Genomic DNA, 25,205 nt, shown 5'->3' with positions numbered 1-25,205 from the left:
TCAGCTCCCCTGGAGGAAATGGATGGTTTGGAGGGTGGACTCAAAGGGACTGTACCCCAGCTGAGATCCCTGCTCTCCTTAGGCTCTATCCCCAAATCTCCAGGAGTTTCCAATCTGGATGTGTCAACTCTAACCCCCATCCCCCATCGGTAGCTAGAGGGGACCTGTTGGCATCCCTATCTTGAGGGTCAGAGAAAAGCTAAGCGCGTCCAGAGCTAAGCAGTTTTCTGCACCAATGTCGGAACCGGAATGGTCCTTTCGCCACTCCGGCGTCCAGCGTCTTCGCGTTCCTCGGCTAACCACACTTGATGCGAGCCTTGCCGGTTTTAAGGCTCTGCAGCCGGCATTGCCCTTTTAACAGCATGCCAGCCTCCTCTGGCTCCGGGCCTCCCTTCTCTCCTCCTCCTCCTCTTCACCAATGCGCCGTTCGGCACAGGTCTACGCGCCCTCTAGAGGCAGCAGCCGGGGGAGCCGCAGCAGCAGCTGCCCCCTTTGAATGTGTGTCTTCGTCTGTCTCCCTGGGAAGTCAGATCGAGGCTGGAGTTCCATTGGAACCCTGCGCTGCATTCCATTCCATTCATGTTGGGCAGCGGCGGCAGCAGCCACGGGAAAGCGCGCGAGGCACGGAGCCCTGAGTTGCGACGGGGGGGCTGTTTGGTGTGGAATGTAATTATGGCAGGCACATCCGAAGCAAGCTTCGACTCAAGCTGTAAGTCGTGCGATCTAACTTTCCTCTTTTGCCTCTCCCTCCCAGGATACGGAATTTTTGAAAGCAGTGATTTTGCAGAGAGAGACCGAAAAGGTGGTTGCAAAGGCTGGGCGAGCTTCCGTTTCTCTCGCTTGGTCCATAGTAGTTGCGCCCCGTACGAGGGAGCGACACATTTAGACACAGACACGCGCACACATAGAGAGATACAGCCTTTCTTAGCTCAGGGGAAACCCGGCGCTTGTGCTGGGGGGGAAGAATTGCAGCTCCGCACGCGGCGAGATTTCTTTTATTTATATATTTATTTCTGGCATGCGGGAGGAAAGAGGAGTTTGCTAGATTCTTTTGCTGGTTGGAATCGCCGTTGCCGCTGCGCTACTGCTGTTTGGAGGGTGTGTGTGTGCATTGTGTGTAGACGTACCTGTGTGTTCTTGGTTCTGGAAGACCGTAAAGTAGGGAAAGCGCGTGAGAGAGAGACACATACAGACGCATACAAGGCAATGTGGAATGGGGGTGGGGAGAGAAGGAAGAGGCTCGTTGCTTGGCCAAAACTGATCTGCGGGAATGGGGTGGTTATTGAGAGGCTTTCCCGAGGGAAATCAAATCAGCTCCAGGAAGAGGCTGGAGGGGTCTCTCCTGAAAAATGTGGCAGCCAGGGCTCGGAGCGGAAAGAGTTGACAATGAGACGTGAAGAGCGTTTGCAATTAAAAGTGTGGCGAAACCAGGGGATCGGCTCGCCTTTGAAATTGACTAAAAGGGCGTGTGTAGTTAGCGGTGGCTATCGTGGGGGGGGGGGGGATGAAATGGAAAGGACTGGAATGGATCAGCATGTGGTTGTAACAGCGACGCTCGGCATAGATGCGCGGCGGGGAGGAAAATCGGAACGGGGCGTGTGTGTGTGTGAGGAGGGGCGGGGGGGGGGTAGCTCTTTCTTGAAAAGCCTCAGATGCTGTAAAATGTGCCGCCGCTGCTTTTCTGCAGGATAGGGGTTGTGGGAGAGAAATTCTTCCTTCGCCACACCATGCCTCGGCAGAGGGAAAAGGTACGGAGAGGAGCTCGCAGAAGAAAGGGGGGTGGGGGGTGGGAACTGCAGCAGAGCTGAGCAAGGACGGGAGATAGTGGAGTGCCTGCGTGGCTGGGGGGAGTATAGCGTGGTGGAGCTCCTCGCCGCTGCCAAGCTCTTTCCGCATTTACCTTGCGTTTTTAGATTATAATTTTTTTTTCAGGAGCTGCTGCTACCTCCGCCTTGCTCCGATCGCGAGGGAGGGAGGGAAAGAGGGAGGAGACCAGCCGCTTTAGCAGGGAGGCTCCGCCAGCTCTATTGCACCCGCTTTTCCTTCCTTTCTTTCCCGGGGCTTAGATGAGAGAAAGAGGAAGGGGATCCGAAGCTAGCGCTGGGTTTGGGGAGCGGGCGAGGTTCGGAGGCCGGCCGGGAGAGGGAGGATCGGCTTCTCAAGGCGAAAGTGACTCAACTCTCCAGGCATCCGCGGCGCAGTGGAGCCGGCGGAGGTTGTCCTGTCATTTCCACCAGCAATTTCCTCCTTCCTCGGTCACCTGATTTGGACAGGGAAAAGTTTGATCAGAAACATCCGCCCCTCCCATGTAGGACCGCAGAGTGAAATATGGACGAAGGAAAGACACCCCCCCCCCCAGCCCGGTTCGGTGTCAAATGCAGATGGTGCTTTCCTTACAAAAAAAGAAAGCCCAACCCGCTCACTTACGCTTATCTGTTTTCCCGTCCCCCCTCCCCCCAGCTACCCGCAGTTTTGTTGTCATTGCTGCTTTGGGGACCGAGCCTGCCCCACCCACTCTCCCCATTCAGTCACTCCCTGGAGGTGCCTGAAGTTGAAGAACTTTGCCTGCTGCTGCAGAGCAGAGTGTGCCTTCCCTTGGCCTGCCCTTCTGTCCCTCCCCTTCTAGCCAGAGCTCGCCTGGCTTTGCGGCTGCTCCGACCCTGGAGAGGGAGGGACTCGGGGGGCTGCCCTCACGCTAGAGGGGCACTGACTAACTACCAGGCCGGGTTGCTGCCCCCGGGACGCAGAACTGGAGCCTCAGCGGTTGCCGGCAGGCGGGCTCCCCCCCCCCCCCGCCCGGTCTCCTCCTTTCCAGGAAGCACCGGGGGTTTGGGCTGGCTTGCCGTCTTCCTTGGTGGCTAGCAGGAACAGGACTGATCAGCTCCGGCATTGGGGTGCAGGCTGGCGGTGTTGGGTGGGTCTGGAGACAGGGCAGTTCGCTGAGCACCGGCCATAACCCCCTCCTTATTTTCCCCCCTCTCTTCTCCTCTAGTGTTTAAAAAAGAAAGAAAGGGGGAGAGGATCTATTGAATGGTGTGTCTCTCTGTGTGTATAGGGGTGTGTGGAATTCAGGAACCTTTGCACAGAGCTTTGCAAAGCACACAGCACCATCTTAGGGCTTATTCATTCATGAATTATTCCCCCTGATTATGGTGTGTAGTTTAGGGAAAGGCTTCGATGCTCTGCCACCCAGCAGCAAGCCTCCTTGCACAGATGATAAATATAGGCTGGGCAGAGTGAATGAGGAAGAGAGAGGTTTTGTAGGTGCTATTCATAATGCATATGGATCAGCCTGAACAATAAACAACCACAACGAAAGCTGAAGGTTGTAATCTACCCGGAACCCATGGGGGAAAGGCAGGGCATAGATCTAAATAAATAAGTAATCAATCAATCAAACAGAACCATTAATGTGGTGCTCAGGGGAAGCCGGCTCTTGTTTGCATGTTTGTTTTACAGAATTGCTTCCATGGAGCCCTTGTGCTCCGGATTATGTCCCGTGGTGTGGGCATGTGATTGAGAGAGGAACTCAGGGTCCGGTGCAGGAGTGCCAGCCTCCAAGTGGAGGGGTTTGCAGACCTTCAGAAGTCGGCTCAGTCAAGTCGATAACCAAGCCTTTAATCCCTCTTCCCCCTCCAGTTGCCACCAAGGTTCCTTCTTCCTTTCTAGCCAAGGAGCTTCCTTTTTAGCATTGGACCAATGTGTTTATGCATATTGATTATCTATATTGACAGGCTCCGGCTGTGGGTGGGGCTGTGAGACGAGGAGTGAGACATGTAAGCAGAATTGACTTGAGCTCGGTGGTTGTTGAACGGGGAGGGGTGCAGGATTTAACCTTCTTGCTTCAAGCTCCTCTTTGGCTCTTGCCCATGTGTGCTGAAATGCCTTCAATATCATGCAAATGAACACTGACAGTCATCCTTTTACAGACTCAACAGGGAAGAAAAGTTCAGATCACAAGCTGCCTTTAAGAAGGTAGTCTCCTCTCTCAGAGACCAATTTCGCACTAGATCTTTAATCCTGATTTAACTCTGTCCCCAAACTGACATTCTACACTAGAATCAGAGAAACCGTGACTCTATGATTCTATAATTTTTGTATAGAATGTTGGGGACAGGGATAAACCAGGGTTAAAGGTCTAGTGCGAAATTGGTCTCTTTTTTGCTTAAGAAGAAGTCTGTAAGCAGAGTCATCTGAGAATACTATGGGTTATTACCCTTTTGGTGGAATAAGAATGATGCATCCGTGTTCATAAAGAGAGGAGGGTTCTGCAAAGGATGAGCACAGGCTATTGACTGCATCAAAGGTTATTCATCTGAAAACACCATTTCCCTCTGTATAGCATCTAATTGCTTCCTGAACAATCTCAAGGTCTTTTGTATGTACTCAGTGGGCAAAATGAGTGACTGGATCTCTCTCTCTCAAGAGTCTGGTGACCAAATTGTGCAGAGCTAGGAAGTTAAAGAAAATTAGCTGGCCAACAAACTCCCAAACTGATGCAGAGATAATTCCTTAAGTGGTTACAAACAGGAGAAGTTTTTTTAAAAAATCTTTTGCTACAGACTCTGTTTTCATAGTTCAACTTGTTTTATATTAGTAAATTACAGTGCTAGTGGCACTGAGACAATATCAAGGTTGTGTGGGTGGGAAGGAAGTTTGGATCCAAACGCAGCAGAGCAAGACACAGTGGGGAATGGTTAGATGGTAAACCACTATGTCCCATTCTGGAGCTGTGTTTTTGTTTTGGATTCTGCTGAAACATTCCTTTAACTAGATCTGTCTGTTTGGATTAAGATCCTAGCGTGCATAAACCACGTATGTATTCCTCTCCGGTAGATTTTATAAAAGCAATAGCCAGAAGGCAATTCTTGCTGTTTGCAGTTGGATCGCTGTCTTTTTCTGTTCTGTACATGTAGTGCTATGGCAAGATTTTTAGGGATCCTAGATGAAACACTCAATCCTCCACACCCCCTCCAGTAATGCCATATCCATATTCCTGAATCCTGAGCAGCTTTAAATTATATATTTAATATGTGTGTGTGTAATGACGTAGTATCTGTATTTCAGCAGCAGTGCCATAACATTCTGAAACGTGTGTGTGGGGGGGGGGAGGGGGTCATACTGGAGGAGAGGATGCATGTCTTGTGAATGTTAAGGTCTCAGGGTCAGTCCCTGGCATCTATAGCTAAAGCAGCTGCTAGGTAAGACCTTTCTCACCTAGAGATCCCAGAAAATTGCTGTAGCTAAAAAAAGATAGAAGTGGCATAGCTTATTTAGCATGACAGCTTCACATGTTCAGTAACACAACTGTCATTCTATTTAGCCCCAAACCTAAAGAATATGTTCATACAACCCTTTTAAAAAAGTCACAATGCCATTTATTGCTTCATCAAAACCCTTGTTCCTTTCCCTAAAATGTCCAGTTGAAAAAATGACTAAGATTAAAAAAAAACAAAAAAACATGGTCAATCCCTGTTAGTTTTTAAATTTCTGCATATAGGAGCTTGGACTTTCATCTTGGCATTGAACTTGAAAGCAGGTCCCAGAGATATCAGTGGGGCTTATGTCCAAGTAAACTTGCAGCCTTGGTAATCAGGATGTTATTGTAACAACTTTTGTAATTGCAGGTTGTTTTACAACTGGAGGTATTATTATTATTTATGATGTATTATTTATGATATATAATACTAACAGTGCATACTGAGCCTTATGGGATGAAAGGATAGATTCTCCCTCTAAGGAACTACATACCCTAATCAGATTACCCCCCCTTGCTTCAGCGGACATTGTACTGGATCCTTGCTCTACCTACCAATGTTCTACTGTGATCCTGTATTGTTAGTAAAATTAGTCATACACTTATTTATTATTTATGATAGGACGATACCACTGTCTGAGCACAACTTCTCAAACATGGCTGATGGATTGCTTTGAAGTTGTTTCTGAGATGCCTTAGAGGGAAAGGGTATAAGATGCCTTGGAGAGAAAGGGTATGAGAAAGACATGGCTATTTTGAGGCGCTTTCAGATTCTCTGCATACCAATGCGTTTCTCATGAGCAGATAAGTGCACAAGCCCTTTCCATGTTAGGAGTCCTGGCGGTGAGTGATTTCCTTTAGTAACATAAAGTAAGTTTGGCATTTTGTGATATAAAAATCATAATATGAAAGGCAGGCCTTGAAGAACCCTTTCCTCAGGCACAAAGTTTTCTGCTATGGGAATGAAGTGTATGTGTGTGGGGGAGGGCAATGAAAAGAGGGCTGCATTGTTTGTCTTCTTGTACTTCTGGTTATAAATTATCTTTGCTGTGATCCCAATCTGCATTAAGCTTGAGATGGACGGGGAGGGGGGAGACAGAATTCAAATCTTACTCTTGGCCATAGGCTGAAACTTTTATCTTGTTAGAAGAAAAAAGGGAGGTGATTTGATAGGCGGCTGAGGGAAAACCATGTTTTCCTAATGAAAGTGTTGGGCTTCAAGGAAGTCAGATCAGGGGCTTAGGGCCCAGGCTGCTTAATGTTTAACCAGGCTAAACAGCTTAAATATGACCCTGTCTGGTGTTTGTGTCTCGCTGTCTCCTCCCTCAGTAGACAACATTGATAGACCACTTCTCTTTCTGTTCCTCACCCCCTCCCCCCCCTGCAATAGTTGGACCAAGAATAGAAATGAACACTGTTGGCTGCTGCTTCCAGGCCTTATGAGAACTGAATGCATTTTGGATAATTGGGAAATCTCTGGCTTCAAGCTGGTGGCAGTGACTTCTACCTTAAGGGAGGATTTTGAAAAGAGGAGCCCTATCCCCCAACCATTTGGTTCTTGAGTAGGCAAAAAGCCCCTTGTAGCCAGTGGAAATTCTGATCCAGGATGCCATTATAGGCATAGCATCTGACTCCATTTATTTTGAACCATATCACCATCCCTAATAGTCTCATTTGTAATTTTAAAAATTCACAGAAAGGCCCAGAGGCACTAATTACCTACCTGAGATATATACTAAGCTGACATCCATAGAAATTTAGCCGCCCTGCAGAATTTGTACTTTTATCTTCAAAACACTCCTGAGAGATAGCATCAGGTTTTATCTCTGTTTGAGAAATTGTGAAGTGATGCATAACAGTGTTGTTTTACTTTACTGAGTTGTTGTGAGGACAATAAATAAAGTTGGCGCATGAGTGTGCAGGAAGAGAGTTGATCCTTTTGAAACGTGGTGTGGGAGGAGAGTTTTATGGGTAACCATGGACTTCCAAAAAGACAAATAAGTGGGTTCTGGCATGAACTCTCCTTAGAAGCTAAAATGACTAAACTGAGGGTATTGGTCACACTATGAGAAGACATGAATCACTGGAAAAGACAATAATGCCCGGAAAAGTTGAAAGCAGCAGAGAAAGAAGACCCAACATGAGATTGATTGACTCAATGAGAGAAGCTAGAGCCTTCAGTTTGCAAGACCTGCGCGAGGCTCTTAATGATAGGGTGTTTTGGAGGTCATTAATTCATAGGGTTGCCATAAGTTGGAAGTGACTTGATAGCACTTAACATGGACACACACACACCAATGTGCATGTGCTTCTGGCTCTCCTCTGGCGTCACTGTCATCCTTGCATTCTCCACAGCAGCTGTGTCTATAGTCAGCTTCTTCCGCTGTATCACAGTAGACTGTGTGTGAGAGGGGACATGGCCAGGGCAATATAGGAAATGAGTTGCTAGTAAAGACAATACACTTGAGATTTGCTCTGTGTTGGTGCATGTGCGTGTGTAAGAAACAAGACAGACCTTGCAGGCTTGCTGCAGCAAGCTGTCAGCTGCCAAGTAACATCCAGGCTAAGACTGTTCTCCATTTCCTGCAGGTATTAAAAGCATGTACAGGTGTGAGCTGTACTGCCAGACCCAAAGGAGTCTTGGGCCTTGGGTTTTAGCTCCAGAGACGGCAGCCTTGGACCTGTGTTAGGGAGCAGCATCCATCAGGCGAAGCCCAGAATGTGCATTTGTTTTTGTTTCCTTGGGGTTTTTGTTGTTGAAATTGATGTAATTTGGCATTTTTTCTATGAGACTTTTTTGGGCACCCATGGGAAGAAAGCAGCATACATATGCCATTAGATGAATACATAAATGCTGTTGGGTTGCCCTTGGTGATCATCTGGAAGCTTCTGCTCAGTTGTTTAAGTACATAGCAGCCCACCTCCTGAAGGGCAAATTACTGGGAGCATGTTAAACTAGCCCTTTCTCTGGCTTTCTGTTGTTTTCCAATACAATGAAGGAAGTACCTTATTCCTCCATGTCCTAGCTGAGAGTGGTTTCATATTTTATACCTCCCTATTGTTTGCTGAGAGTACACTGGTCTTTTCAACAGCCAACAAAAGTGTCACTACGCATGCATATCCTTGTGCATGTGCCAGGAAGGCCGTCAGTGCTCCCATGTATGCATATGTGGGTGATAAGGACACACATCATTCATTCACACTTCACATTTACAAAAAGTACAAGATAGGCTGATGTCCCGGATTTTTCAAATTCTTCTCTAGTATGAGCTATGAGTGTATGTGGGCTGGAACCACTTGGAATTGGTTTTGCTAAACCGATTGCTCTGAAGTGATCTCTGATGTGATGATTCTTACTTCTCTGTGATGCCTGATTATGGTATAACAGATCCTGTAATAGTTCAGTGTAGTGCAGTTGATGCAACGCTGAACTTGTTTATGGGAAATCCAAGTTCTTATCCCCACTCAGCTATGAAGGTTACTGATCGGCCTTGGGTAAGTTGTCTGACTCTTGCAGGGGGTGAAGGACAGTAAGCAGAATTACACCTTCCTAAACCCATTGACTTCAGTGGACTCAGAAGGATGGAACTCTGCACTGTAAGATGCTGTTCAGAGCTCTATGGAGGAAGGGCATAATAAATACAGTAAAGGTGATACTCGGGATTAGGAAATCCTACTTCATTAGAGGGGGTCGAATTAGATCAGACTGTGTTTTGGGAACCCCTTGGATTCCTTGAAAACTTATTTTATAGATTCTTCAATGAGATGATTAGTAATGTCAAAAAAGATTCTTTGAAATGCAACAAATTCAGCTAGGACCAAACTTACCCTGCAGTGTGGTACTGCCCCAGTGTTCCTGCTGTGGAGATACTGATTATGTTCTTTCTAGGGCCTGTTCTTGGTGAGGCTTTGGTCAGTGCTCCAGGTCAAAGGCACTAGAACCCTCTGCGACGTTCACAAGCTGTTCTTCAGACAAGCAGATATGGAAAATGTTCCCCGAAGGTAGAAAGTCTAAAAACCACCGGAAGAGATAGTTCTGGCATGTCTGTTTGGAAGGATGAAACAAGGTGGAAAGTACTGTCAAGTCACAAGGATTTTCAAGGCAAGAGACATTCAGAGGTGGTTTGCCACTGCTTGCCTCTGCATCATGACCCTGGTATTCCTTGGAGGCTGATCCTGCTAACCTTCTGAGATTTAATGAGATCAGACTAGCCTGGGCTATCCAGGTCAGAGGGAAGGATGGATTATAGTTACCTTTTTGCAGTTCTATAACTTGTTAAAAGGGACTATTAAAGAATGATCACTTATCTTCTGAATAATCCCAGAAGTAGACAATGGTGACTCTGATCTCTCTGTGTGTGTGTGTGTGTGTGTAAGAGAGAGAGAGAGACAGACAGAAAGACAGACAGAGGTATGTGGAGATGGTATTTATTCTGAGTTAATGGCATTATGGGGAGTTTTCACATGCTGTCCTCTCTCATACTCAAGGCCACCCTTCTGAGGACATCACTTGCAGCTTGCACAATGATGATGATGTGTGTAAGAACCCAGAAGTTGTTCATCTGGATGCAAAGGGGTGGTTTGTTTGTTCAAAAACCTTCTGTGCTAGGATATTCAAAGAGGTGGGTAAAAAGAGGTGCTTAACAAATCTAGTTCATCTCAAAAGTATGTGCAGTGCCTTCTCATAAAGGATGCCTTGTGACCTGCTGAGAGAAGTGGGGCTAGTTTTCACCTGTGATGAACAGTTGCACAGCACTTCTAAAGAGCGGTCAATCAGTGTGTTTAGAAAAGAGCTAAAGAAACCACACTGCTGCTTAAATGAAAAGCTCAGTCATGTCTGTGCATTTCCTCCTGGAGCAGCCATTACTTTTGGATGATGTGTTTCTGTTCAAGCCTGACCTTTGCTGTTGTTGCTTTTATATCGTCCCCTGTTCCCAGACCCTTTAAACCTCAGGCAAATGTCTCTTAGATAGCAAAGAAACATTACTGACTATTTTAAAAAGAGTAATGTACATGTTAGTGGTTTAGTCCTTCATTTAACAGGGGCCTGGAAAGCACCTGTCCAGCCTCTTCTGTGTTCCCCATAGAGCAAAATCTTTAAATTCCCTTCCAGTTGCCTGAACAGCCACTGTAGCCAGACCTCAGCCCAAATTAAATGTGAAGTTTTCTGGCGTGTCCCCCCCACATCCTTTCGTTTTTGATAAATGATGCTAGGTGAGCTCAGAGTGTTGCATAATTAACCTCCTTAAGATTAGGTTTGTGACCAATGAGGTTTTACAGTTGTCAAGGTTATCTGTGCCTTTGTTTAGCATATTTGCTTATCTCCCCCTCCCCTATCTTTGTAACTTCTATGAAAGGAGTGCTGGAAGGACTGGATAGGCAAGGAATGTTTGCTGTCCCCATTTACTGGGAGCAATGTTTCCTCTAAGCTGCAGAGTCTTGTGAGCAAAAATTCTACTTTGTGAGCTACTGGTATCAAAGTTGTGAGCTACTGGCATTAAAGTTGTGACCTACTGCATAAATGATTGTGCTCTGGGACCATTTTTCCTGAGCTAAGACAAAAATCTGTGAGCTAGCTCAAGCTAACTCAGCTTAGAGGGAACACTGACTGGGGGGGGGGGTAACTGAGGCACAGGGGCAGAAGGCCTGTGTAGTTAGTAGAACTGACAAGTTCTCTTGACTAGGAATGCTCAGTCATCTGCTGGTTTGGCTGTTGTCCAGTGATCAGATAGCTGATTTATCAGTGGGCTGTTCAGTTCTTTGTAGCCCATTTATGCCTGGCAGGAAACTTTTTTTAAAGTGGGGGAATCAGAAGTTGATTGAGGGATCAGTTGGGAGTCAGAACATTATTATCTCCCCTCCTCCTCCCTCTGTCCCCCACCTGCAAACTTTGCTGTGTCCCTGCAAGGCTGGGGAATGGCAGTGGTTTGAGTTAGCTTCTGATTTCAACCCATCTCCCCCAGTTTTGCTATCAATTTCCCAGCCTTTCAGGGTCACTCGAAAGTTTCTTAGGGTGGATTAGAGGTCATCTCCTGGCTGACCCCCCTTGTTCAGCTAAGAGTTGCCTTCTGATCTCCTTCCTCAGAAACCAAGAAACAAAGTTAGCAACAACAGGGTACCTGCAAATCCTGCTTGGCAGCTGCTTGAATTGTTTGGTGCCCCAGCGAACATATCAGGGGAATAGGCGGCTGACTTCTGACTGGGAAAGGGGAAAGCAATATGTTTGGCTGCTGAGCGTGTTTGCTGCAAAATTGTGGCTTCCCCACTCTGGACCACTGCATGGCTGGCTTCCGGGTGCCTGTTGCCCGAGGTGAGGCTCCGCCCCCCCACTGGCACCCTCCCTCCCTCCCTCAACCATGATGAGGGTGAGTGCCATGGCATTGGAATGGCGCCTACGCATCAGAGTGCACATGCCACCTGGCCTGGTCGCCATCACTCAGCCCAGCTGCCATTGCTTCCAGAAGTGACGGCAGCTGGGTGGTTTGTGCGCTCCGAGGCGCAGGTGATGTGCTGCCACACTCATCCATTTCCCTTGCTGACGAGGCGAGGGTGGACAGAAGGGCCCAACTCAGCACACCTCCTGGGCTGCTCCCTAGGCAGTCACCTAGGACAAGCTTTCTGCTGGTCCTCTCCTTTAAATGTGGACCATGGAATAACAGCTTCTTCACTCACCTTCCTTTCCCCCCTCTTCCTTCTTTTTCACACATGTCTTTGAAATTGGACTATCATTCAGGGTTTGTGCTCTCACATATTCCAGTTTTGTTTCACCTGAGGGTTGAGAATTGCCTGAAATGTGAAGTAGTGCAATGTAAGGAGAAGTTATTCCCGCTTCCCTTTGTGTCCTCTTTGCTAAAACTGGCAGGGGAGAGAGAGAACAAGAGAGTGAAATGCACTGTTGCTGGGGCAGGAGATATGTCTCTTGTGATGGGAGTTTTGTCTTCTGCTCTCGTTTTTCTGTTCACCAACAGTGACTGTGATAATTAACTGCTTGCTGTAGAAAGGAAGATTCCAAGTTCCCAAATTTTAGTGTCTGGAGTCAGGTCTTCTGCCCCTGCGCTTGCCTCCAAAAAGACAGAGCCTTTCAAACTGTGCCAAGAGGACCATCCAGGGAGGGCCATAGAAGCCCAGTGTGATCCCGCCCTGACCTTGGACTTGTGGTACTCACTGCCACAAGATGCAGAAGATAGCCACTGACCTAATGGATTTCGGACTTTGGATAGATATGTGAAGACATGGGTCTATAGTTAGCTGTTAGCCATGGTAGCCAAATGGGACCTCTGATCTCAGAAGGTGAGCAGGGTTGATCCTGGCAAGTACATGGATGGGCGAACTCCAAGGAATATCAGGGCTGGGAGGCAGAGGCAGGCTGTATCAAGCCACTTCTCTGAAATGTCCTAGCCCTCTAGGGGTTGCCAGAAGTCACCATGACTTCCAGGCATACACACACGCACAAGAAGGAGCAGCTTCCCAGCACACCATGACACCCAGAAACGCCAGCGGGGCCAGGGGCTGGCCAACAGCAGAAGCACAAGGCAACAAGGGTGGAAGAAGAGCAACAAAACTCACCACAAACAATGGCCCTTTCCTTGCCTGCTGTGGTAGCCAGGAAGGCTTCTTTAGAAGGTCAGTGCAGGAAACAGGCTGCAGTTACCTCCTTAGGCCAGTAAGGGCCAGAGGAAAAGCCTTATAAGATTCACATGGGGGAGGGGGAGAGGAAATGGGATCCTAGGCAGGCAGGTGCCTGTTGGACCTAAGACCTGCCACTCCCATAGGTCCATCCCCCAAGACAGTGAGAGTGAGTGAGGTCAGACTTGTTATTCCCCCAGGTAGTCTTTTAAACAGTACACCCTGGGAGAATCAGAGAGGAAGGGCCAGACCTCATCTAAGGCAGCTAAGGAAGGGTTACTGGCAAGAGGATACTGTACCTCCCTTCTCTTTTCTGAGGTTCTTCCCTTAGGGGAAGCTCTACTACACAATCCTAGAAAAGGAGACATCCCTGGATACCTAGAGAAGAAGACAGCCTGATGCTGGAGTCTGACAAAAAAATTGAAAACGTCCTAACTCATGAGCATTGACTTTTCTTATTTTTTTCCTTCTGTAGTAAAGGATTGTGTGCACAAGGTGAGAGACACAAATGTTATGGATGGTAGCTTATCATATGTGCATTTGGTCTGACAACTTGCAATGTGTACACATGAAACAGTCTAAGTGGAAAAATCACCCTCTAGACCTGCATTCTGATAGGTCCTAGGTGGGCTTTTTAAACAAGAAGAACCTGTTTGCTTTTCATGTCTTTCAGTACTGGGAAGAAAAGTGTGCTGGTATTATGACTGTGTTTCTGGGGATCCTGGTTGAAATAGCCACATAATTGTAAGGGTTAATTAATTAGTCCCACTTATGCTCCAGCATTCTCCCTAATGGAGACCCTAAGTGGCTTGCATCAATCTGCTCTTCTCCATTTTATCCTTACAACAATGCACCTACCTCCGTGTGAGGTAGGTTAGGCTGAGAGTGAGGGTGAGTGACTGAGACTGAATGAGAGCAAGCTTCCATGGCAGAGAGGGGATTTGACTTTCAGTCTCCCACATCCTAGTCCAACACACTAAGATCCCCGATCGTAGTCTCAAACATGCTATGTGGTGGCATGGCCAATAGAACTGGACTGGGTTTTGCTAGTTCTCCATGAGCACTTCTTAGATACGGCCACTGTGTAGGTGAGGATGTTAGGCAGATCCCCCAGCCTTCCTGTAAGCTCCCTCTGAAGGGCTGCAATAACTTTTCCTGGTGCTGTTTCAGCTGACTGGACTCTTCCTTCCCTTCCCTTACACGGAGCTTCACTGGAGTTCTTACTTCAAGTCCTAGAGCCTCTTTTCAGTGTCAGGCTTTAGCTGTGACACATGGGAAACATGTATTTGTGTGGTGGGTGTTTCTGTCCCACTGACAGTCAGTATGGCCTTCTTTCTCCCTTGGTCAGAGGCCGTGGTTGCTACACATGCTTGACGCTCTCGAGCCCCCATGCCTCTGCTGCAGTCGCCTGCCTTGCTAAGGCTGACAGCTTGCAGAGCAGCCTGCGGGCTCTCCCTCAGCCCCCGCCTCCTTTTGCTATCTCACACATATCCAATCTGCCGGCCAAGTTGGCACAGAGACCGAGGAGAAGTAGTAATCCAATTTGGCCACTTTAACTGCACTTTGCTAACGGTGCCGCTGGCCAAAGCTTGGGAACTTTAATCTGCCTAATGACCTCAGCTTTGGGGACTGGGAGACTGACTGACGGTCATTTGTTTTATTTATTTGCTTTTACTTTTCTTTGGCTGTTGGAGGAGGATTTGATGCTCAGATGTTAGGATTGCCAGGGTCCAGTTGCATATGTCTGTGGCATTCTGCAAAGCTGGAACTTCCTTCTGTGGCAGAAGGGAGAGCAGAAAAGTGTGGGTCTTTTTTGTTTTTGGTAATTTTATTTTTTACCATCCTTCTGTCCATTTCTCCAAATCTTCTACCCCCCTCCTCCCCGCTTTAGAAGAAATCTTGTAGAGACAGCATCACCAGGCAAAATCAGTTTTGCAATACATTATTATTTTCAGGAAAGCTCCGTCAAGAAAAATAAAGTGTCTTTCACTTCCTTTGGTTGCCTACTGTTTAATGTACAAAATACAGGGGTGGTAATTGCATTAAAATGTATATAATTATACCATACAGGGGGAAAAAACTCTTGTTAATTGCACGGGTGTTTTGAACTGATAAGTGTTGAGTGATTCTTGTTTTCTTAGGAGTTCACTAAAGCAGAACTGTCGTCCACAATGGGAGAGGCTTGTTTTCATATCGTTCTGAGACGGTGAACTAAACACAGAGTCTGAGCTGACTTTGCTGGCTTTTAGACCTCCTGAGCCTTTCTGGGTTTTTTGACTATATTGCTTGTGTAGGATGCTGAGCACAAAATGGACAAGCTGTTAGGTCCGAACTGGATGTGAGCGCAGGGGGCAGCTATGTGTTGTTGTTCACATGCCTGTCCTTTTTGTAAATATAGTAAGGACTGGGGGCAGAGGCCTTTTTTCTTTAACCTGAGTAGGTATGTGCCTTTGAAGGGAGTTGAGCCCATCCCCTGAGTTCACCTCACTCTGTTTCTTCAAGGACTTTTCAGGCTGCTGCACATGTGGTATCAGATGTGGACTGGCAGGAAAGTGGCTGGGTGACAGCGGGCAGGGAGGTCAGGCAGGGCAGGAGACAAAACTCAGCTGCTCTTACCCACATATATATTTTTCTTGCAAAATTTCAACCCCCACCCTGTTTTCAGATGTGAATGAGCAGCCAAGTCAAGGGACAAACTGTGGCCTCCCTTGTCATATCTAGCTGTCCCTGAAGCACATTGGTTAGTCTTTAAAGGCAGCAGTCACACTGACTGTGGTGTGACAACTCTGAGGCTCTTGGTGGATTAAAAATGGGTTATTTGATTAACTGTCTCATTTTAAATCAATTATGCTTAGATACATTTACATATTACAGAGCCTCCGTGAAGGTGCCTTTGTGAGGGTAGTGAAAGAAAGTGTGAAGTTATTTGATATTCAATAAATAAAAGCTACCACTGATTTTCTTTGTATGTTTTGTATGTTTGGAAATATAAAATGTTAGTTAGCTGGCCAATTCAGAAAAAAAGTAACGCGTTCAAGATCTATCAGTAATAGGATTTACAGGAAGATTTTTCTGGTTGGCAGCATCAACTTCAGGTTCACCTGGCTTTTGTTATTAGGGGAAAGCTCCAGTAGTTTCCTCCTGCAGTGCTAGCTGCTAGCTTTGGAGATAGAGGGAATGAAAGTCATCCATGAGTTGGTTTTTTTTGCTCCCATCAAATTTGTTCTAGAAAGGAAGGAGATAGCGTATGCTTTTATACTGCATAAGCCAAGGGATCTGCCAAAGGCCTTTTCTTGGTGTTAACTCCAACCAAGTAATTGATGGAAGGAAAGAAAAAATTAATTTGTGATTAAAGCTTTAATTGATTTATATGTGTGACTAATCAGACTTTTTCAGTGAAGTTCTAGGGGTCCCCAAAGAAGATGGAAAAAGACATTTAAAGGGATCATGGTCTCTTTAAATGCCTTCACCAAGCAATGCAACTCCATGGCCTGGAGAATTCTAAAGATATATATAGGCTCACAGTCTCTTGCAGTCCCTTCCAGGTGAGCTCACCTTCTGAGTGAACTCAATCCCTTTAAACATGCTTTAATTTGATCCCTTTAAATGTTGACTGCCAGGAGCCTGGGTGTGCTTCTGGATGCCTTCTTATCAGTGTCCAGATCATAAATGTTGCTAGACTGGCTTTCCTCAAGTTATGCCATATTAGACAACTGGCTCCTTCCTGTCTCACACAGGCATTGCCACAATAATCCATGCAACGGACCCAGAAATCACAACTGGTCCAGAAAGCAGTGGCACAGGTTACTGGAACCCCGCTGACAGCACGTATCCAACCAGTGCTTTGCCAGCTGCACTGGCTCCAGATTGAGTACCAGATCAGATTTAAAGTTTTGTTACTAACCTTCCAGGCCCTAAATGGTCTGGGACCAATGTATCTATGAGACCGCCTCTCCCAGTATATCCCCTGAAGAGCATAATGCTGTGTGAAGAACCTCCTTGTGGTTCCTGGCCTGAAAGATCTCCGAGTGACCAGAGCCAGGGCCTTTTCTGTTCAGTTGCTGGCCTGGTAGAACTCTCTGCCTAATGACATCTGTGCCCTGCAGGACCTAAAGCAGTTCTGCAGGGCCTGTAAGACAGAGATGTTCCATCAGGCCTATGGTTGAGGAGAGCAACGGTCTGTCATCAAGCCAGCCCCCACCCTGTTCCTCTCTCCCTCATGGTGTAAGGATGGAAACCGGACTTTAAACGCCATCTGAATAGTTCTTGTTGCTCACTCTTTTTAACTTTTATTTGTTTGTATAGTATTTATTGAACGTATTATTGGAGTGTTGTTCACTGCACCGAGCTGTATGCATAGGGGAGGGTGGTCTACAAATTAAATAAATAAATAAGTCCATCAATCTGGCAGTCCTAAAAATCCTGAATATTTTTGGGATTTTCAGGGCTTGGCCATTTCAGATAGATGAATGATATCTGAAATCTATCCAGCTGAATTAGCACCCCTAAAATACTGATGAAGTATTTTCAGGGTATTTTTTCAGCTCAGATTTAGCTGAATGCACATCCCTACCTGAAATGTGCCCAGGATAGAGCTTTAGGTGAGAAAAGTGATTGCTTGCCCTATTTTGATGTCAATTGTATGCTTTATTGCATCTTGGCCACCTCTTCCAAGTTCATGGTAACTCATTCCTTTCGTGTGAAACAATAACTCAACATCACCAGTGCTAAGAGGACTGATGCTGTTTAAGTTATGGGTGGAAATAGTTGCTTCTTCTGAAATATTCTACAGTGTTGAGGTTCCACATAGTATAGAACCTATTAACATAGCCACAAGAGGGAGGAGAAGGAATATGTGTGGCCCCTCATAGTTTGGGAAATCATGCACTTTCCAGCTCCCAATTCTGGATTTCAAACTTCCCTGGGCATTACAAGGTGAGAACTCAAAACTTCTTGTTTAGCTATCAGGGCATCCCTAAGAGAGTGTTCGAACTTGCTTGGAAAAGGTGCTGAGGGCTTTTTTTTTTGCAGAAATGCAATGTGCAGGGCTTTTGGTGTAGAAGCCACAATAATTGAACAGGTTTTAAACAGAAGTGATGTAGCACTTTGTGACTACTTTGTGACTTAGGAACTGAAGCCCCCAGTTCAAATTTTAGTTCAGACTCCAGCTTTTTCAGCTCCCCCCCCCCCCCATATTTTGTATTTAATATAAGGACATACTGGTGTTCCTGATAGGACATTTTATTCATAAGATATATTATAGACTGGAAAGGGAGAAGCAGGGGCATAGCCAGCAGGGGGCATTGGGGACAGTGCCCTCTATAGAAACTGCAGCACCCCCATCCAGTCTTCCCTTTCAGATTCTATAGGGGCACCACCGCCAGTGCTCCCCTGCTGGCTATGACCCTGGAGAGAACACATGTGAAGCACATAGAGAACTTCAAGAAAGCAGTGCAGAACACTAACAGAGCAGTCTTCAATGCCTTCAGTGGACTGAATTGCATGCAGCTCTGATTTTTCCCTCTGAAATCTTGTTTGTATTTTTCACTCCTCTGCATTTTATTCCTCTGCCATAGTTATTCTCATTCCTAAAAGTGCAAGCAAGAGTTTTGAGCATGTGAGGTTCTCATCCTCAAAGTACTGCTGTGAGCCCTGTTGACTTGACCTACTCCTTAGCGACATTATTGCTTTCATCTGTGATACTGCAAAAATGAGGTTGTCACCTCTGGTGGGAGAACAAGCATTAAGACTCTTAGAAAGCCAAAAACCTGTTTTTCAGGCTGATGCCTCCAGCAAAACAAAAAGGGAAGTGGAATGGTTTAGCATACCAGAGGCGGGTGCAGTGCTTTCCAAAACAGGATTTAAGTGGGTTTTTTTGTGTGTGTGTCAGTGTTTTGACTCTGTTTGGTTTGGGCCATGGGAACATCTGCTTTTAGCAACAAAGTCCTTTGCTCAGCCACCACTACTGGCATGTTTGATAACAGACATACCTTGCCCCAGGATACTTTTCCCACGCTTTACTGATTGACAGGTACAACACCATGTGGTTTCCTTGTGGCTACTGTACACATGTGACTAGCATTCAAGACTGTGTAGTTCATAACTCTGAATTCTTTTTTTGCTGTTGTTGCATACCAGTGCTTACTCCTCACTCTAGTAACAGAGGTTTGGAAACTGTGATGGCTTTTGTATGCTAAAAAAGGGGAAAGGCTGATAGGGAAAATGAGGTAAAAATAATTGTGGTGGCTTTCCTGACCATGCCCCCAAACCCACCAGTTTCCACAGTGCTTCCCATGATAATGGAATCACAACATACTGCAAAAGAAATTGTATGACTGGATCACACACAACCTTTTCCAGAAGTGCAGGTCCACAATTTGCGGGTTATGAAAGATGATTATTTGCTTTGTGGTGGGGGGGAGTGATACCACTGTTTTCTGAAGCAACCATGTAATGTGTAGATGATATGAACATGACTGAACATGAATAAAAGAATTCATAGTCCCCTAATGGGTATAACATTTTGCATATATGCATGTCTGTTGTCTGGATTCCATGTATTTGCTCTGGAATGCACCAGTGTTTAGGCTGGAAACATATTTGGAACAGCACTAATAGACGTCTGCATTTTAAGTGCAATCTGAAGTTTTTTTTCCTATGACTATGTGTGACCTAGGGCAGTTACAAACATCTAGGTGAATGTGCCTTGTGGTGATGCAGTGTGAAAAGTGCCCAGTTCATGTCTTGATGAACACAGTTTGAAGTGGACTGAGATCTTGTTGGTTACTTTAGTCATATTAAAAGCAACTTCTGTAATTTGAGGATGGATTGATTCTATAACAGGTGGTAACAAAGGAGAAGTTTTCTGTCCATTCAACTTCAGCTGTGTTCTGCTGGAACGGGAATGGGGTTCATCTTCCTTTCCTTTGCTGTGGAACACTGCTGAAGATGCCTCTTGTATGGGAAAAGCAAGCGAGGTTGTTGATGGCTGGTGTGATATCTTTGCATGTGTCTTTGGCAACCCGACTTTCTACTTGCTGTTCCCTGTCTCCTCAGAAATCAATAGGGGTTCATTTTTTTTGTGGAAATGTGTGAGCTGGTTAAGGCCATGGTGCAGGTGCAAGGCTAGGTGTGTAGGTAGCTAGTTCTAGCTGTAAGTGGGAAGAGCTTTGAGGGTTGCACCAGACATTTTTTTAACTAGAACTGAATCTGATCCATTGACTTGATGTAAAAATCATTGCATTTTTTCCTACCAATGCAGCTGGCTGAACAGTGATGAATTTCATGAGTTCTTACTGGGTGACTTGTGGTCTTCCTTCAAGTTTTTCAAGATGTCTTTGGTCCATTTCTCCTTTGAACTTTGCATTTCTGTGGAGGTCAATATTACAGGGCATTTACTGTGGCCCTAGTTGGATTTTTAGGTGTGTTTATCTGCTTTTATTGGATGGTGTTGGTCTATCCCTATCTGAATGAAAATGAAGTCTTTTGAAAAAATGGTTTCCTTTCACTTTGTTTTGTTTCTGTTGAAACATTTTCAGACATTTCTCTCTTCTTCCCTCCCCCTTTTCTGTGGTTCAGTGAGATTCTACAAGCTCTCCAGTTATCTCTCATTGCTTCTAGCTTTCCCAGGCTTGCTCCTCCTTGGACAATTAAAAACTGTTGCTACATTGTGGGACTTGAACTTTGAAGTAAAAAGTAGATCCAAGCCCTCACTTGAATCCAGCCCTTCCTTCACTGCAGGCAGAAACATCTTGCAGTCTGGCCGATCTGTGGTAGGGCTTCCAGCCAGAACAGGGCCTCAGTGCGCAGAATGTTAGGGAGAGGAAGCGGGCACAATGAGCTGTTTTATGCAGGAGCTGACAGGGGAAGGAGACCTTATCTAAAACTGATACAGAGTTATTTCACCTTGTAAAAATGTGCCTGCCTGTGTCGAGAGCTGCTTGCCCTGTGAAGTGTCTAGATAGAAGTGTTTCCCCTCCCTCCCCATGCTAGACACGTTTTTCCTGAAAACAGTAGCTAGAGTGGGAGGTTGTAAAGAAAATGTGTGGTATTGGGGAGGATGAAGAATTCTCTCCTGCTTCTCCTTCTGCTGTTGCTTGCATGTGTTAGAAGCAGTCTGGGTTCAGAGGCCCACCTTTACTGCCAAACATCTAGCTTGGTCCTAGAATCCACATCACTTTGAATCTGGATTTGTATTGCTTAAAGTAAAATCAATTTATTCTGACTTGGGAACTGCTGGGCATGGATGTGGGAGTCTGCTTGGAATCCTTAGGTTCAGTCCCCCAGCCAGTGAAATGTGTATGTGTGTAAACTGCCAACAAGTTGCAGCCAACATGGTGACCCGGTAGCATTTTCAAGGCAAAAGGTGTTCAGTGGTGGTTTGTCATTGGCTTCCACAGCATAGTGAGTCCATGACCCTGGACTTCCTTGGTGGACTCCCATTTAAATACTAACCAGGGCCAACCCTGCTTAGCTCCTGAGACCTGATGAGGTTGGGCCATCAAGGTCAGGGCAGACAGTAAAACAGGTCTTCACAAAGCTGTTGGGAGGATGGATGAGAAAAAAGAATTCTGAAACTTTTTGTGTGTGTTAACTATATCATCAAAGTTATTTATAAGGAAATAAGCTTATTGATGGCTAGACTCATATTGCTAGATCTTTGTTGTAAGGTAGATTTTTGTTTTTTATATGCGAGTGAAAATAGTTGAGGCATCAAGTGCTGGAGACATATTGATCTTGGGGTGGGGGAAGTAAATAGGTTTGCACCCAAGCAGGGCTGGCAGCCTAGGGTGAGTGACACAGGAGTATTTGTTATGTGATTCTATTTGTGTTACACTTTCAGCTGCTGTCCTCTGGACCCAGAGTAAGTAAAGATAAAATGATGACTCTTTTGTTGATTTTGTTTGCTAATCAGGGGCAGGCTCCAAATGGTTTCTTTTTCCTGTAGGGAGATTCTCTTCAAAATACGTGTATTGATCTGAGGCAAACCCTTTATCTGGGAACTCCAGCATCTGGGTCACACTGTGATCTTGTTGTTGTCATTCTGGGCTTGTGTCCCTTTTTTCCTCCTCATTCCTTCTGTTTGTGTGAGGAACCTTGAAAAGCAGAGTACACTTCTATGAGTGGGATATGATGACTGAGAAATTACCGTAAAAGCTACAATTCAGGAATGAGGCATTGCTGTTGCCGTACTTTTGTATGCCAAGGGGTTTATAGTCCTCGTTCTGTGGTTAAATGAAAATGAAATTAGGTGACTTTAGAGAAGCTTGCATAGTTGTTATCGGTGAGGGGGGGAAATCTGAGCTTTTGGAATTACTACAGTTTCAACATATAAAATAGGAATTTGATCAGTAAAGGCGTGGAACATTTAGGACACAGATAGAATTAGGTAGAGGCAAGAGCCCCTAAAATTGGGGACTTTGTAGATGGCTATTACTTGTACTCCCCCAATGACTCAGTGGCAGGGAAGGGTGGGGGTCTTGTCTCTGAAATAAAACTGAGGTTTGGAGGCAGTTGTGCAAATTCTCAGATAAGACCCCACCCTTTTCTGATTTCCACTATCAGGAGAAGGGCAGGTGTTTGATCAGAATGTCTCACTGAATTCTGAAGGGCACTTAAACTGTTTTGCTTTCTCTTTCTGCTGTACTCTGTGATGAGGTGGCCTCTTACAATATGGTGGCCTAATTTGTGACTCTCTTGGGCTGGAGTGTGCATGTGAACAATGTGTGTTAACATAGTGAACTTCAGGTTAATTTTCACAGTTTGTGTATCTGCTGTAATTTGTATATTAGTTTTTCATACACAGGAGAAAAGGGTGTTTTTTGTGGGTTTTTGTAGGTTTTTTGTTGTTGTGTGTAAGTGTGTGTGCACCTGGAAGTCATGGCGATCTTTGGTGGCTGACCCCTACTGGGGGCCTGGAGGATATTCAGAGAGGTGGCTCAATAAAGCCTGCCTCTGGCCTCTTGGCTCTGGTATTCCAAGGAGATCTCTCATCCAAGTACTTGCCATTGTTGAGCCTGCTTAGCTTCCGAGCTCTGATGAGATTGGGGTTACCTGGGCTATCCAGGTCAGGGTCACAGGAGCTGACTAGCAAACAGGCTGACCTTGTTCACATTCTTTTCTCAGGTGTGAAAACCTTAAATTAGAATTAGGTAGAGGCAAGATCCCCTAACAAGCAGGAGATGCAAAAAAAGAGAAAAGAATATGATCTAAGAATACATGGGAAGCACAAAAGTTCAAGAGTGGACAGTGTATAATGTCTGTCAACCTACAAATGTGAATATGTCCAAGGAGCAAAGATTAGGTGGGAGGGGAATGCTGGAATGCCTTGCAAAGATGTTCCACTGCTGTCTACTGGAAGCACCAGTAAAATCCTATTCTAATAATTCCCCAAATGTACTGCCTGTGTTTTTATGAGGGTTAGAATTTGTTTTTAGTAATATGTATTAAAAATGTTGTGGCTGTTAACGAGTCTGGCATGCTAAGATCTTAGGTATACTTAATTGGGAGCAAGCTTCATCAGCATCAGCATAAAGTGTTATATAAATATGCATAAAATTGTGGTGTAGATCTTTTGAATTCTGTTTATAGCTGCTTCCATACTGATTTTGACCCCTTGTGTACGGCAGGTCAAAAACTAGATTTCTGTTTGCTTTGCTTAAACAGCACATTCATCCAGACCAATTCTGCCAGTGAAGACCAACTGTTACTGAGAGACGCTTAGAATGACTTGGGCCGCTGGGAATAAGGCTTCTTCTAGCTAGGTTATTTATGGTAAGGAGGATACTGCTGGGACAAGCTGGGAAATGGGAACAGAGCTGGCTAGGGTGCAGCTGAGCTCCTTCCCATGCACTGTCAGGAAACAGGCTCATTGTGCCCTGAAGGACAGCAAACTGCTATTGATTTGGAAGGGAAAAATGATATCAGTAAATTTTCTTATTGAGATTCCTCTCTTTGTGGCAGCTGCCTCTACATCTCTTCCTGCTTTTCAGTGAAGAGCTTGACTGCAGATATCATTGTACTCTTTTCTGGTGAGGATTTTTATTTGGGTGTTCTCTAATTTTAAAAAAACCCTGGTGATTGCTAAACAACTTGATGTATTGGGGATGGGGTGGGAGGCTGAGACGATTTTGAACACTTGGAAATCCCAAGTGCTGCTTCACTGGGGAAAGTCCATTATTGTAAAATGAAAACCTGTGATTGATTAGGAAAAAAAATACAAAGGCAATAAGTTTGTTCTTTAATGCCTCTGAAACATTATCTGGAAACATATCAAGGCTTATAATGGGCCAGGATCCATTGGCGATTGTGAATGAATCCCTCAGGTTTCTGAGTTTTTGTTGTGTAACTGCAATAAAATGACTTGGATGGGAGTGATGAAGCAGCTCGCTTATGTTGGCAATATGAGGCACTCACAATCCTCAGGGGACTAGAAGGGTTAAGCCAGCGTGTCTGAACACAAAGAATCAGCCAGAGTACTCCTAAGACTCACCATCTCTTCTCCCCTCCCCCTTCTCTTGTTTGTAGCCTGCAGGAGTTGGAAGAGGTTAAAGCCACAGCTAGTTGTATGTTTTACCTCAGTGTCCCTGATTCCCTGCCTTAGCAGCACTGTGGGATCTAGGCACTCAAGGGACAGCTTCATGTTGTGGTATCTGTTTTGTCACTTCATGATTTGCTTCTAGAACTTAGAGCTCTGTTAGTATACACATTGGCCAAAGCTGCAACTGAAGAAGCCAAAACTTCTGCAGGCACACTTTACTTGGATTCTGACACTGCAGGCCCAAAGGCAGTTTTTATTATTGTTCTTAAGAGCTAGCTATAAGAGATAAATAACTGTCATGTAAGTGTCTGTACATGCCTGTCTGTCACACACATGGTAAGGCACAGAAGACCTGTGAGGGAAAAGGTGGCATCCTCTCAAGGAAAATCTGTCTGTCTGCATATTGGTTGCTGCTTCAGGCCTCCCTGCATAATTGATGAGGAAACATCCTTGCCTCTGCCAGTATTGGATGGTTGCCAGGTTCCCTGTAGAGAGACAAGAGAAACATGGAGATAGTAATGTGTAATGGGTAGCAGCTTCAACCGGCAGTACTTAAGACTACATCCTCATTAAAGGTTGCTGAGTAAGTTTTTGAGTATGGGTGCCATCACCAAGGTGCCAAACCATTTTGTGTATGCCAGCCATCTTCCATTGGAGTTGCTGATAGTGTCCCTGATTTATAGTTTCCTAAATGTGAGGCCTTCCCTATAAGGGGAAGTAATGTTATTACTGACTTAGAGAGTTGCAGCGAGATGATGTCTCCATCATTGGTTTGTTCTACCA

General features: G+C 45.5%; 1 protein-coding gene across 8 annotated transcripts in view; it reads left to right on the top strand.

Moving 5' to 3' along the window:
• The first annotated feature begins 483 nt into the window (after positions 1 to 483).
• The window catches only part of PLXNA1 (plexin A1), a 483,656-nt gene continuing 458,934 nt past the window's right edge, over positions 484 to 25,205 (top strand). For 5 of the 8 annotated variants that reach the window (XM_060239686.1, XM_060239682.1, XM_060239684.1 and 2 more), the window contains exon 1: positions 485 to 709. The gene's annotated coding sequence lies outside the window, so the exon portion shown is untranslated. Of the gene's footprint in view, positions 710 to 1,649; positions 1,749 to 25,205 lie in introns of those variants that run through there. The other 3 variants (XM_060239681.1, XM_060239685.1, XM_060239679.1) reach the window with 3 other exon arrangements.

This window comes from Heteronotia binoei, chromosome 5 (assembly GCF_032191835.1).
Source record: "Heteronotia binoei isolate CCM8104 ecotype False Entrance Well chromosome 5, APGP_CSIRO_Hbin_v1, whole genome shotgun sequence".
Classification (NCBI taxonomy): Eukaryota; Metazoa; Chordata; class Lepidosauria; order Squamata; family Gekkonidae; genus Heteronotia; species Heteronotia binoei.
This window is presented reverse-complemented; position numbering and strand designations above follow the sequence as displayed.